This window comes from Stegodyphus dumicola, chromosome 7, assembly GCF_044657685.1.
Source record: "Stegodyphus dumicola isolate Sdum_Otavi_A_Nest chromosome 7, ASM4465768v1".
NCBI classification, from domain to species: Eukaryota; Metazoa; Arthropoda; class Arachnida; order Araneae; family Eresidae; genus Stegodyphus; species Stegodyphus dumicola.
The window spans coordinates 139228659-139242077 of NC_140774.1; the positions used below are offsets into that span (position 1 = coordinate 139228659).

At 35.2% G+C, this 13419-nt stretch overlaps 1 long non-coding RNA gene across 1 annotated transcript in view; it reads left to right on the plus strand.

Annotated features, from left to right (window-relative positions):
- The first annotated feature begins 1387 nt into the window (after positions 1-1387).
- LOC146996355 (uncharacterized) overlaps positions 1388-13419 on the plus strand; it is a 60736-nt gene continuing 48704 nt past the window's right edge. Inside the window, exons 1-2 of the long non-coding RNA XR_015041911.1 lie at positions 1388-1738; positions 10874-10966. This is a non-coding gene — a long non-coding RNA (uncharacterized LOC146996355). The remainder of the gene's footprint in view (positions 1739-10873; positions 10967-13419) is intronic.

Here is a 13419-nt window from a genome sequence, read left to right on the forward strand (position 1 = left end):
ATATTTTTTGTAATAACAATGTCGAGAACATCCGAGCTGCCTGTATGATGATACCTGGTAGGTTCCGTTGGTCCAAAAATTCTAAGGTCATTCGTAAGAGCATAGTTGTAAAGTTTGTTGCCATTTGTGTTATTTCTTTGAGAATTCCAGCTATGATGTTTAGAATTCAGGTCCCCTGCTATAATAACAGGGTGAGTGATATTGTTAAAAATTTGCAAGTCATTGTTGGTGAGAAAGTTTCTGGGGGGATTATAAGCCGAGATGATGACAATCGGCTCATTTGTCCGCGAATGCACAACGATCGCAGTGGTTTCAATGGGTGTTTATTTTTTGGGTGTAATCCATTTTTCATTATAATTATTTATTTTGCTTTTTTCCTGAATAACATTTGAAACTGGTTTGGGTTGCTTTGTAGTTTGATTAGATGTCGAATCATTGCTAGTATTAATATAATTATTTTATTTAATAATTATTTTATTTAATAATATATTATTTTATTTAATAATATATTATTTAATAATAATATATTATTTTATAATATATATTATTTTATATATTATAAAATAATATATTATTACTAACGGGATGCTACCGCAGATATTTTGCACTGAATCTCCTGCAGCTTGTTTAATCGCTACACACTTCTCAAGCTCTGCATAGGTTTTTTGGAGCCATTGCTCCATTTCTGGGGTGATTTTCCGTAAGCCATTTCTAAGCGTGTTAAACGCTAAGTTAAACTCAGACATAATCTGCCTACAATCGTCAATCGTGCCATGTTTAAGAATATTCTCAACAATATCGCGCTTATTAAGGATTGCTAAATCATTTATCTCATCCATATTTACCAAGTCAAGCTATCCTATCGATGTACAAGACAATGTCCATAATGAAAGCGTAGAAATCAAAAATATACTCACGAACTTGTCCAGATGAGCTACTCCAAGTACACCTCTCGAAAGAGACCAACGAAAAACACTTACTATTTATAAATAAATTTCCTTCACTTCCTAAATTTTAGGATCACACTCGTAGAGCAAAATAATAATACGAACTCAAACAACATTCGTATCAACTCAAATTCGACTACATACTACAACAAACTGAGATGTTTTCCTCCTTTTATAAGATTTTAAAATCACGCGCTAGAATTTTCCAGTACTTTCTCGAAATCAAAAAGAGATATTTATTTATTTAATGCACGCGCTTTGTATTTTCAATTTTCTGGCTTAGCTTTCTTTTAATATTCGTCACGCGCTGCACTGCGCGAGAAATAAAACCATTTAATTTATAATTGAACTAACATTAGCTTTTTAAATATCAAATTCGTAACAATAATTAATATTTGTCATCTACGCTAGTTACGCGAGAGCCGGTTTGGACAGTCGACCTGTGAAGACCACGCTGCGTTGCGCTCCTGCTATTTTTCGATTTTTCAAGTGGAAGTTTCACAGTGCGAAGTGCGTGTGATAAATCAAATTGTGCATGAATGCGAGCTGATTCCAGGGATACATCGCATTAGTATGTGTGCATCGTAGTTTTCAAAAAATTTGTGAAAAAGTGTGTTCAATAATTTTGTTCACCTCATATGCCGTCATTGTAACGGAAGGGTGCCGCCCGGCCACCACGTGGTTGCCGTACTAGGCTTAGGCAGTCCGTCGAAAAAATTCTGTGATTTCTTTTCAAAAATCAATATCTTCGTAATTAATGCACTTAGGATTACCGGGTTTTCGGCAAATTGGTAAGTTCTTCATATACTATTATATTATATTTTCAATATGGCTATAACTGCATTATCTTCGATATTAGTATTTTAAGACTAACCTTTTCTGGAACCTAGCTAAAATCTGGACCCAAATAAACTTAATTTGCTGATTGCTCTCTGAAACTTTATTAAATATGCTAGTAACACCAAAGGGTCTGTTCATTGGGCTCGGAATACTAGTTTAAACATGATACTTGATTTTGTCGAAACGTTGTGAATTTCGACACAACTCCTTCACGTCGTCGAGTGCAATTTCGACAAACTCCTTATAGTGTATTCTCCATAGTTTTTAAGACTGTTTACTGTTATTTTAACTGTGTTATATCTTTCTGAGCCTTTTCTGTGTGCCTTTACATATCGTATACATATTTTTGATTGATTATATATTATTTTATTTAATAATATATTATTTCTCTGTTTATATTGAACATTCATTATGTTTTACTGATATAAAGCATATTAACGTCGTTTGTAATTATATTATACCAGTCTGTTTCTTATGGGAAATTAATTACCTAGTGTGAGCTTATGTAATATTCACGCATCGCTATGCCTCAACAATCAGTTTCGTTTACGGATGACCCAGTGAATGACAACTTTGATCCTACTGCATTGCTTGCAACTGATAACAATTATAGTGACAAAGTTAATTTGTTATACGAACATATTCGTGCCATTGCAACTCTCTATCGAGGAGGAAAGTATACACTTCCTTTCGAACCACGAGAAAAATTGCTCCATTCATTAGATGCGTTACGGCAATTGGCTCTTCAGGGCCCGGATTACATCCCGAAACCAGCCACAGTTGAGGCTGAGGTGAATACATCAACAGTCGTCTGCTGTGAAGTTATTCATAACTCACCTATTATTTCATCTCTGCAGCAAGTTCCTTTAGTTCCAAATCCCTCTGCTTTGCCTTCTCCAGCTCCTGGACACTCTTACGCATCTGCATTACAGCAATCCCTTCCGCCAGCTCTTACACCTACTTTACTAATATATCCAAAAGAGAACACAACTAGCAGGAAGCTTAGAGATAAACTTTCCCAGGAATTTCCTTTGCCGAAACTTGGAGTCCAAGTTAAACGGATCAAACCTATCCAACGGGGTGGACTTTCGGTGGTCTGCCAGTCGGAAGAAGATCGGAAAAAATTAGCAGCTACTTTAACGTCTGATCACGCAGCTACATTTGTTAACGTAAAGAATCCCACAACAAAAAAACCCCTTATTGCAATTCATAATTTATTCCCAGATCTGACACAGGAGGATTTACAGCTTACCATACAAGAAGACTTTGGCCTCACTAGTGACGAAGTTAAACTTATATTTCGTCTAAAGCAGCGACGCAATGTCAAGTGGGTTGCCGAGTGCAGCCCAAGGGCATATCAAACCTTCATGTGCAACCCTCGCATCTACATCGGCTGGCAAGGCCACCTTATCACTGAGCACTTTAATGTCAAAAGATGTTTCAAGTGCCAACGTTTTGGGCCAATGCAAAAAGACTGCCGCAGCGTCCACTATTGCGCATTGTGTGCTGGACAACACGATACCAAGGACTGTTCGGCCGATGCTGATACAGCAGCATGCATCAATTGCATCGATTATAACAACGGCAGCAGATATCAAGTCCCGATTGACCACGCAGCAAACTCCAACACCTGTTACTGCTACCAAAGTAATATTGACAGAATCCGAAGCATCACCACCTATGAGTAGAGATGCCCAGTATAATGTTTCATGTAAATCTATTCCTAACATCAAATACTTGCAAATTAATCTTCATAAAGCTCAAGTTGCAACTGCCCAGGCGTTAAGCAACAAAATTGATTTTCTTCTCGTTCAAGAGCCATATACTAGACATGGCAAAGTGGTTGGTTTTCCTTTATTATGGACTGTATATCATCAAGAAAATTCAGAAGATCCTCCACGCTCAGCAATAATTAATTGTAACCCTCAATTCTCTCCATCAATTATTACTATTACTAAAGATCAAGTAGCACTTTTATTAGAATTAGAAAATTTTACTATAGCATTATTTTCGATCTACTCCAGTCCCTCAGATGATATCAGCACTACAATCTCTTTCCTGGAACACTGTACAAGAGTTCTTGGTAATAAACATCAGATTATCAGCGGCGATTTTAACGCTCACTCTGTTGCTTGGGGCTATCGAACAACAGACCCCAAAGGCCGTCTGTTAGAAGACTTCTTATCTTCTAAAAATTATGTATTACTCAATGCCACGAATACAATTCCTACTTTCGACAGACTATATGCTGTGGGTTGGCCGGACCTGACCTTTACATCCGCCAATACCTCTCACTTAACAAGTAATTGGACGGTCAGAGATGAGATTTCATTATCTGACCATAAATATATCACTTTTGAAGTAACACAACATAGTTCTTTACCTATCTTACCTCGTTATAATCTTCCTGGCAGGAAAATTAATCAGTTTAGTCGAAAAGTTCGTGGAACTCTTAATCGTCTTCGTCCCCAAATCAACTCTTTAACCATATCTGAAGATATTGAACGTTTTTCAGAGTCCTTAATGCAAAATCTTCAAGATATTTGTCACGAAATACTTCCAAAGAAAACTACCAAGCAGCTCCATACTTTACATTGGTGGAACTCTGATCTTCGCATACAGCAGCGGAAGTGTCGTGCGTTTAGGCGACGATTAAAATCTGAACGACGCAATGGAATAACATCTAATACTCTTCAAGTTTTTCAAAGAGAGCGTGCTCTGTATAAACGGATGATTATGCAGAGCAAAATAGAAGCTTGGAGAAAATACTGCACATCAAATAGAGAAATATTTGGCTTACCCTATAAGATCGCTCGAGATAAGCTTTTCCAGCCTGCATCAACGTATCTTTCAGAATCATCACTTGCTGGGTCTAGCCCAATAGAAAATACTATTAATGATATTCTAGCATCAGTTCTTCCTCAGGATGATATTACAGATGACTCCCCAGAGCACTTGTCAATTAGGCAGCAAACTTCTATTCCTAACACAGAGGATGATCCACAGATTACAATTACAGAAATTAAAACCACTCTTCGAAGTATTCCAAAAAAACGGGCCCCAGGCCCCGACGGGATTGACTATTCTATAATTCGTGTAATCATTAATTCCCACATCTTCTTCTTCTGTGATTATTTTAATAAGTTATTTCTTAATGGTGTATTTCCTCGTATCTTCAAAGCTGGAAGAGTGGTTCTTTTTCTCAAAAAAGGCAAAGATCCGCAATTATCCACATCTTATCGACCTATATGTCTATTATCTGCTCTGGGGAAAGTTTATGAAAGAATTATTGTCTACCGTTTAAAACATTATCTTCACAAAATTCACTTTTTAAGTGATCACCAATATGGCTTTAGACCAGGTAGGTCTACCCTACAAGTATTATCAAAAATTACAGAAGATATACATCGTAATCGCAACAATGGTCACCACAGTGCTTTCATCAGTATAGATCTTAAGAATGCTTTTGACTCACTGTGGTGGCCTGCAATACTGGAGGCACTTCGACAAGCTGATTGTCCTCAGAATTTATTTCTTGCATTTCAAAGTTACTTGTCGGAAAGAAAAATTATCTACTCCACTAATCATGGCATTATTACAAGACAACAAAACAGAGGCTGTCCGCAGGGTTCTTGTGCTGGCCCTGATTTATGGAATATAACATTTAATTCTGTTATTGCCGCAAACTGGCCAGCACATACCCGGGCATATGCGTATGCAGATGATACAGTTTTTATCATTCAAGGACGAACTCGAGAAGAGTTGCAAAGAAATGCTATTGAAACCTGTGATCTCTTTTATAACTTATGTTCTAGAATTAAATTAACAATTTCCGAACCAAAATCGCAAATTTTATTAATCCTTAAAAAAGGAGGATCTTTGGTTCGACGGCCTCGAATCACCATTCATGGTACACGTTTACCTATCAAACCGCAGCTCAAATTTCTCGGCGTTATCTTTGACGAGAAACTGAACTGGATGCCGCATGTTTTGGAACTAAAGAGACGAACTGTTATAATTGCATGTAAATTGCGTCAAATGCAGGGTCGTGGATGGGGAATTAGTACCTATATACAAAAGGTTCTTTATCTCACCGTTATCGAGAGAATGGTCACCTATGCGGCTGCTATATGGGCTGAACCCATGCAGGGTCGCAAAGTGCGCCACTTGCAAAGTCTCCAGCGTCAATTTGCCTTACAGATAACTAGGGCGTTTCGTACTACCTCATCCAGTGCATTAAATGTCATGGCGGGACTGATCCCTCTTCATCTACGTATTCTGCAGGAAGCAGCAATACAATCCGTCAAGGTTTTGAAAAAACCTTTCATTCTATTTGATGAACTTTTCACACCATTGCACTATGAACAACCCTCACAACATTTGGATGTGCATCCAGTCCTTCAAGGAACAGGACTTCGGATTTTCCTTAAGGACGTAACACTGCCACCTATCCCAAGCATTCAATATTACACTGATGGATCTAAAATAGATCAACAGACAGGCTGTGCCCTTGTAGCCTTTCATAATGGTCAGTCAATTTATCAGTGGCTGGGTCATCTCCATGGAAATAATAGTGTATTTCAAGCGGAGGCCCTAGCCATCCTCAAAGCAGTTCAACACTGTAAAACAAGTGGTGCTATGGAGGCGATAATTATCACTGATAGTCTTTCGTCGCTTCAAGCGATTCAAAACCCCAGACATTCTTCTTCGCTTATCTCGGACATCCAATGTGAACTTCGTAATCAAGTGGGAAATAACATCACGCTAGCTTGGACTAAGGGCCATGCTGGGGATCACGGTAATACTTTGGCAGATAAGTTAGCCAAATCAGCTGCCGAAAATACCGATGCCGAGGCTGAAGAAGTGATTCTTAAGTGGCCAACATCTCACTTAAAACGAGCTCTTCTTTTAAAAGTTATATCCCAATGGCAACTAGAATAGGATACTGATGAAACCGGTCGACGAACGTACAATCATATTACGTATGTGGATCAATGTCGTCAGATAACAAATCATCAACTAGTAAGATATATCTCGGGGCATGGTCCATTTCCAAGCTACTTTTACAAGCATGGAATTGCAAATAGTGAATATTGTGTCTGCGGAACTCTAGGCATACCTGAACATTATATTACTACATGCCCGTTAACGGAGGAATTTCACATTCCTTTCCCTGTGGATAATCAACTAGCATTTAGTAAATTTTTAATTAAGCAGAAGTACCTTATCAGAAAACTCTAAAAAATTATGGACATTCTCCACAGTTATGGATCTGATCTATGTCAGGTTGTCTAATGTTAATGGTTTTGTCCTGTTTTCATAATACAACTGTATTCTTGTACACTCCAGTTGCATTCTTGTCTGTTTACATAGTGTTTTCATAATACAATTGTATTTTTGTACACTCCAGTTGCATTCTTGTCTATTTACATATTATAACTATATTCTTTCTTTTTAATAGTCCCAGTTGTTACAAATATTATTAAAAATTGTATTGTATTTTAAATGCACTATAAGATATTGCACAATAAGTATTATACTCGCAACCTCAAACTATAGATATGGTATTACTATCTTACTGAATTACAAGCTACATATTAAGTATTCTAATCTGGTTATATATCAAAAATATTGTATCGAGCATTGTAATAACTGGTAGTTATGTAATATTATGTTGAGTTATAAGCTCTACCCTAAGAATATGTGATGCAACATATTGAAATTATGAACATCGTATCGCTATGTATGCTTTAGTATGGAACTGTAAATTAAATTCTTTGCAATACAGAAACTGGATTATTAGCTGGATTATTAGCATAACGTTATAAGTAGTCTTCATTCAACTTGGCATTAACTATTTTATTGAATTACATGCAGAATTTTAGACTTTAGATTTTAGATATTGGTATAACTATATTGTTGCATTGTATCGCATATTGCACAGAATTAATAATATTGAATTGATCATAGGTATTTTTATACATTGCATTTGTATATTTATACTGTTGCTAAATATGTCTTTTTATCCTCAGTATTGTACTGAAGTGTTGCTCTTGTGTATTGTATACAAAGTATTGCATTTAATTCGCTTTAGTTATTAAGAACATTGCCTTATAGGCATCATACTATTAAGAATATATATATTGCACTTCTTTTTATACCCTGAGATACGTACTGAATTAAATATTGTATTAATTATTTTACTGAACTAGCAATTGTGTTAAAATACTGTATGAAAGTTAAAGTAGTATTTTGGTCTCTTTTTGCTTTAAATATTCCATTAAATTATAAATAGTATCATAGACGTAGCTTATCGATTTTATACTGTATCATATGTCTTGTATTGCATATTGCATAGAATTATTACCAATTACTTGACAATATGTATTTTTCTACATTGCATTTGTCTATATACTGTCAGCATACTCTATTTATTTACTCTTAGTATTGTATTGTACCTATTGTTGTGTCTTGTATACTAACCCTGTAAGCATGTTAATTTACCTATTGTATCACATATCTTACGTATTTGCAGTACATTATATTATATCGTATAACCGTATTGTATAATATATATATTAAATTGTGAGCTTCGTATGGATATGTTTCATCTTATATGAAATTGCAATGTTGTGAGCATCGTATACATAATAAAATTGCACTATAAGTCCCCTGCAATACAGGAAATGTGTAGTTGGTATCGTAATATAAATAATGTAGGTATCGTAATATAAATAATGTAGGTATCGTAATATAAATAATGTATCATTAATTTTGCATTAACTTTTGTAATTGAATGATATAGCATCCATTATCTTACGTATTAGTTGTAAATCATATTGTACTGTATACTGATTATATAATATATACATTAAATTGTGAGCATAGTATAGATACGTATCATCTTGTATAAAATTGAATTATAAGTTCCCTGCAATACAGTACTGTGTAATAATATATTAAATTGTGAGCATCGTATAGATATGCGTCGTATAAAATTGCACTAATATAGGAAATATACAGTTGGTATAGTAATATAAATAGTGTTTTATTAACTTTGCATTAACTATTGTATTGAACAATATGGCTTATTGATCTTATATTGAATTATCAATCTTGTCTTGCATCTCGTACAGAATCATTAGTATCGTTTTACCTTGTATTGGTATATATCTGTATATGTGTATGTATGTTATATGTGTGTATGCGTGTATATATAGTTGTATAATGTATCCTCTTTACCTTGCATTGGTATTTATATAGTTTCATAATGTATTTATGTATTGTATCCTTGCTTTGTACACTAACTATTGTATTGAACTTACCATCAGTATAAGATCATTACATCATCGATATCATACTATCAGCATTATTATCAGCCTAGTATGTAGCAGCAGTAGCAGTTTTGTAATATTTAGCATTGTATCAGTTTGTAGTACTGTTTGTAAGTATTCTAGTAGTAGTTTTGTAGTATTGTAGTATGTAGCAGTAGTAGTTTTGTAATGGTGTTTACTCCTTTGGTTTTTCTATTGTTATCGCTATCTGTATGTGTTTTGTTCTAATTATGTCTATGTGATTCTAGTATTTATTCAAAACTGGCACTTGCACCTTTGTAATCTTATGCTTTGTCAAAACTTCAAATGTACCCTTTATTTATCTATCTATTTATTTATTTATTTTTTTTGAGCCCTTGTCTGGCCATGTATTTGTTGAACTTTGACTCAATAAATACTAGGCCCGGGCGGTTGGTGTGAACATGCTTCTGGGGGCTTCTTTGGTCTTTTGGACTGCCACCTGGATGGCCTGGTCGCTGGGTTTCGGTGTATGGTGCGAGGCGCCTGTGTGGCCCATCTGGGCTCAAGATAGAGGTGGACGTGTTGCGTATGCCAATTAACCATTACGGTAAAGGGGATGGTGCACACGTCCCCCGTCAACTATCAACTATCAACTACGCTAGTTACGCTTAACGTGGAAATCAAACATGTTATTTTTTAAATATGTCTCACCCCTTTCTCAGCTTTTTATTATGGTAAAATATTTATTATAAATAATTTACTACTTTCAGGGAACCAATTTTCGAATAAAAACTTTGTTTACTATTCAAGGTACTTTAAAATGAAAAGAAGGATCGTATTTTCAGTATATTATAAATATAATGATTCGGTAATATTCAAGATACTTTAAAGCAGAGAATACTTTTATGATTATTTAAGAGCTTTTACTTAAAAAAAACTTAAAAACTTACAACTATAATGAATTTTCCTAACTAGAACAATTTCTTTTCCCGATCCAAAATATCACTTCTGACGGTAAGGTAAACTAACTTAGACTTAACTTCATTAATCAAGGAAAAAAAAAAAGGTCACATTTAGAAATCGTGGGATTGATGATTTAGAATCTAATTTGTCTGATAGATTACATGTAACTGTCACTTACTTGACTTTATAAGCAGGGGCAAAAGTTGTCGCGTGTGATAAGCCTTTAATTGAAATAATGTAAGAAATTTAAATTTCTTTAAAAGTTTCTTTTGCTGCATGCAGACATTTATCCAAATACATCTGAAGCCATTACCTATACTATAATATTAATTAATTCTTAAATGAAATTTTTCATCTTTAAAATTTAAAAAAAAAAAAGGGATTTTTAATTAATTTCTCTTGAACTTTCGAAATCAGTTTAGCTTTTTTGAAATTAATCCTCTTCGTCTTCATAAAGTTTGAAAATTATATTAATGAAACATAATACAGTTATTATGAAGTTCTGCAGTTGGATTAAGCATAAATGCCATTTAATTTTCTTTCTTTTTGACAAATGGTTTTTAGTAAAATTTGTTTCTCTTCCCTTCTCCCGACTGGTAAAATTTCTTTTAAACTTTTTTTTTTCCCCCCTACATTGGGTATAAATGAATTCTCCTTAACTTCAAATCATCCTTAACTTCAAATCATTTCCTAGTGCATTTAAAATCCGAATGTGGGAGCTTCATTTTTATTTCAACGGCACTTGTTATCGTGAAAAGAAATTTTATGTATTTCATGTAGCATTTTTTGTTCTTTTTTTCAACACAATATTTCATATTTTTCCCTCAGAAAAGGAATACGGAAGTCGTCTTTGATGTTGAAAATTATGTACAGCCCTATGGATTTATAAAGAAAACTTTGATCAGTGATAAAACTAATGAGGTAAGGAAAAAAAAAGCATATTTTTTGATACGGTTTTACACAACAAATACAGTTCTGAATTGGTATTTTATATTCGATCAGTAGATACATGTGAAAAAATATATTGCTTCATGGATTCCCTTTAAAATATGTATCGCATTTGCCGGCGTACATGACGCCATGTACACAGCGGTGTACATGGCGCATCTATAATTTTACATTTTTAGGTATATTCGCTGTATAACGTGCACCCAATTCTTCAAAAGGGAACTTAAAAGATACATGTACGATGCTCTTATCTTTTGAGGTCATTCATTCGAACATTTGTACTAGCATTTCGAACAATCGTAAACCACATTGACAAGCGATAAGGTTCACAATATGCGTGTGGGTTAAATGCTTGAGGGAGTAAATATTCCGGCCAAGAGGGGGGGGGGATTGTATTCAATGCAGCTATCCAAAAAGAATGCTATTGTAGAGCACTTCCAAGCTAAATTAGTTTGTGAAATTAGGAGTTAGATGTTTTTACTTTCTGTAGTCATTTGAAGAAGTGATTTTGAAGTGAAAACCGAAGGCTTTAGTAAATCGCATTTGAGTTGAACTGCAGTTGATCTAGTGCTCCTTTTAGTAGTAAATATAGTTTTAGAAAAAAGAAAGCGAAAAAAAAACAGACACGAAAAAGAAACAAACACAGCGCTGGCTTCAAATACAAAGCCATTTATTTTGCGAGAGAAAATGGAAATCCCGCTGCAGCAAGGATGTTTGGTATTGATGAAAGATGGAACGGATAATGATTATTTATTTATGGATCAACATAACAATGATGGTGAAGATGAAACAAAATTCGATGATACGCCTGAACATATAACGTAAGATGATTATGACAAATTCTTCATGTTATCTGATAACGGAAATATTTAATTTCATTAGGTATGTCATTTCTTTTAAAGAATCAGCATTTTGGCATATAAAAATGTAATTTTGTCTTTGTTTTTAAGCTACCATTTTTATGGCCGGCGTATAACGCACACCTGTTAATTTCGGTCCTATTTTTTGTATTAAAAGTGCGCTTAAGGCTGCGTTCAGACGGCGGCGTAAAGGGCATAGTGGCATAGTCATAAGGGCATAAAAGAAGGAATTCCGTTCACACCTGCGAGAATGGGGTGTAAGCTGTGGCCAATGAGAGAAGCTAAATTTGCGCATGCGTGAATGTGTCTACAACTTTCCCGCGCTGTTCTCCTGCTCGATTGATTTCCCGCGTTCGCTCTCCTTGTTTTGTGACAGCGAAATCTTCTGTAGAACGCCGCTTCGTTTTAGCTTCGCTCTGATTGGTCGACGCTTATCCCAAACCAAAGAAAATATTCTTTGCCCAAACTACGCGTAAAGTTGAAAACTTTGAACCCTATGCCACGAGCTCTAAACCAGATTTTGTGACATAGTACAGACTGGTTGCTTTGGCAACGGAGCTCGGCTTTAACTACTTATGCCCTTTACGCCCCTGTCTGAACGCAGCTTTATACGCCTGAATATATGATTTATTGCATTTCATAAAATGCCATATGTATCTCATAAAATGTGACATTAATAACAAAAAACGTCGAGGAGTATCAAAATCAAGACATGATGCAAGCAGTCCCAGAAAGGATACAAACTGAAAGTAAAATGAAAATCAAGTCTTGTAGGTATGTTTCTGGTTATCTTGAACTTTTTTGGTTACCCGAGGTAAATTACGCGTGGTGTCCCCAAATCGGGGTTGCCTGTGACGCCAATAAGGTTATGAAATTCATGCTGACATCTGCCTGAAATTAAGTATTTAAGTTTTGTAGGATTTCGGTTACTTTTAATAATAGTTATTTTAATTTGTTAGCCTTTTTTGTTTTCTCTTATTCCCCTCGCGTTTCCTTACCAGTATGTAAATTACATATGGTGAACGAGTGTATTAAAACTGATATAGCGAAAAGTTTAGTCACAGCGAGGTTTCGCTATTGTGAGAGCATGTTGTTATTTCTGCCAGCTGTAAACTTTAAATATCGTTTACGCATTCTTGCCGCCGAATTATTATAATTCCGGTGTAGGTTTTGAGTCAACCTGTTAGATTAAGCTGAATTGTGTAGTCTTGTACTACTCTTTAAGTTTATGTTTAGTGTTATGTTATCTTTTAAGTTTCTCGCCGCAAGTGGTCGATGACCGTAAGCACTTGGTCCGTGCTGTCTGTAAAATATTGTGTTTAATAAAAGGGTCTTTTACACTCTTCCCTGTTGTATTCAAGTCTCAAAGATTAACGATTACGTAGACCTAGTTACTTTGCATAATACCTAAAAAGACTTCATCGCACAGTATCAAAGTACATCAGATTTGTGTGAATGTGGTGCGGTAGGTGATGCAGATCACTTCCTCTTCAACTGCCCACAAACCAATAAACTGCATTTAAAAATGCCAAGCAGTGAATACTGGCCGCAATGGGCAGAGAATAC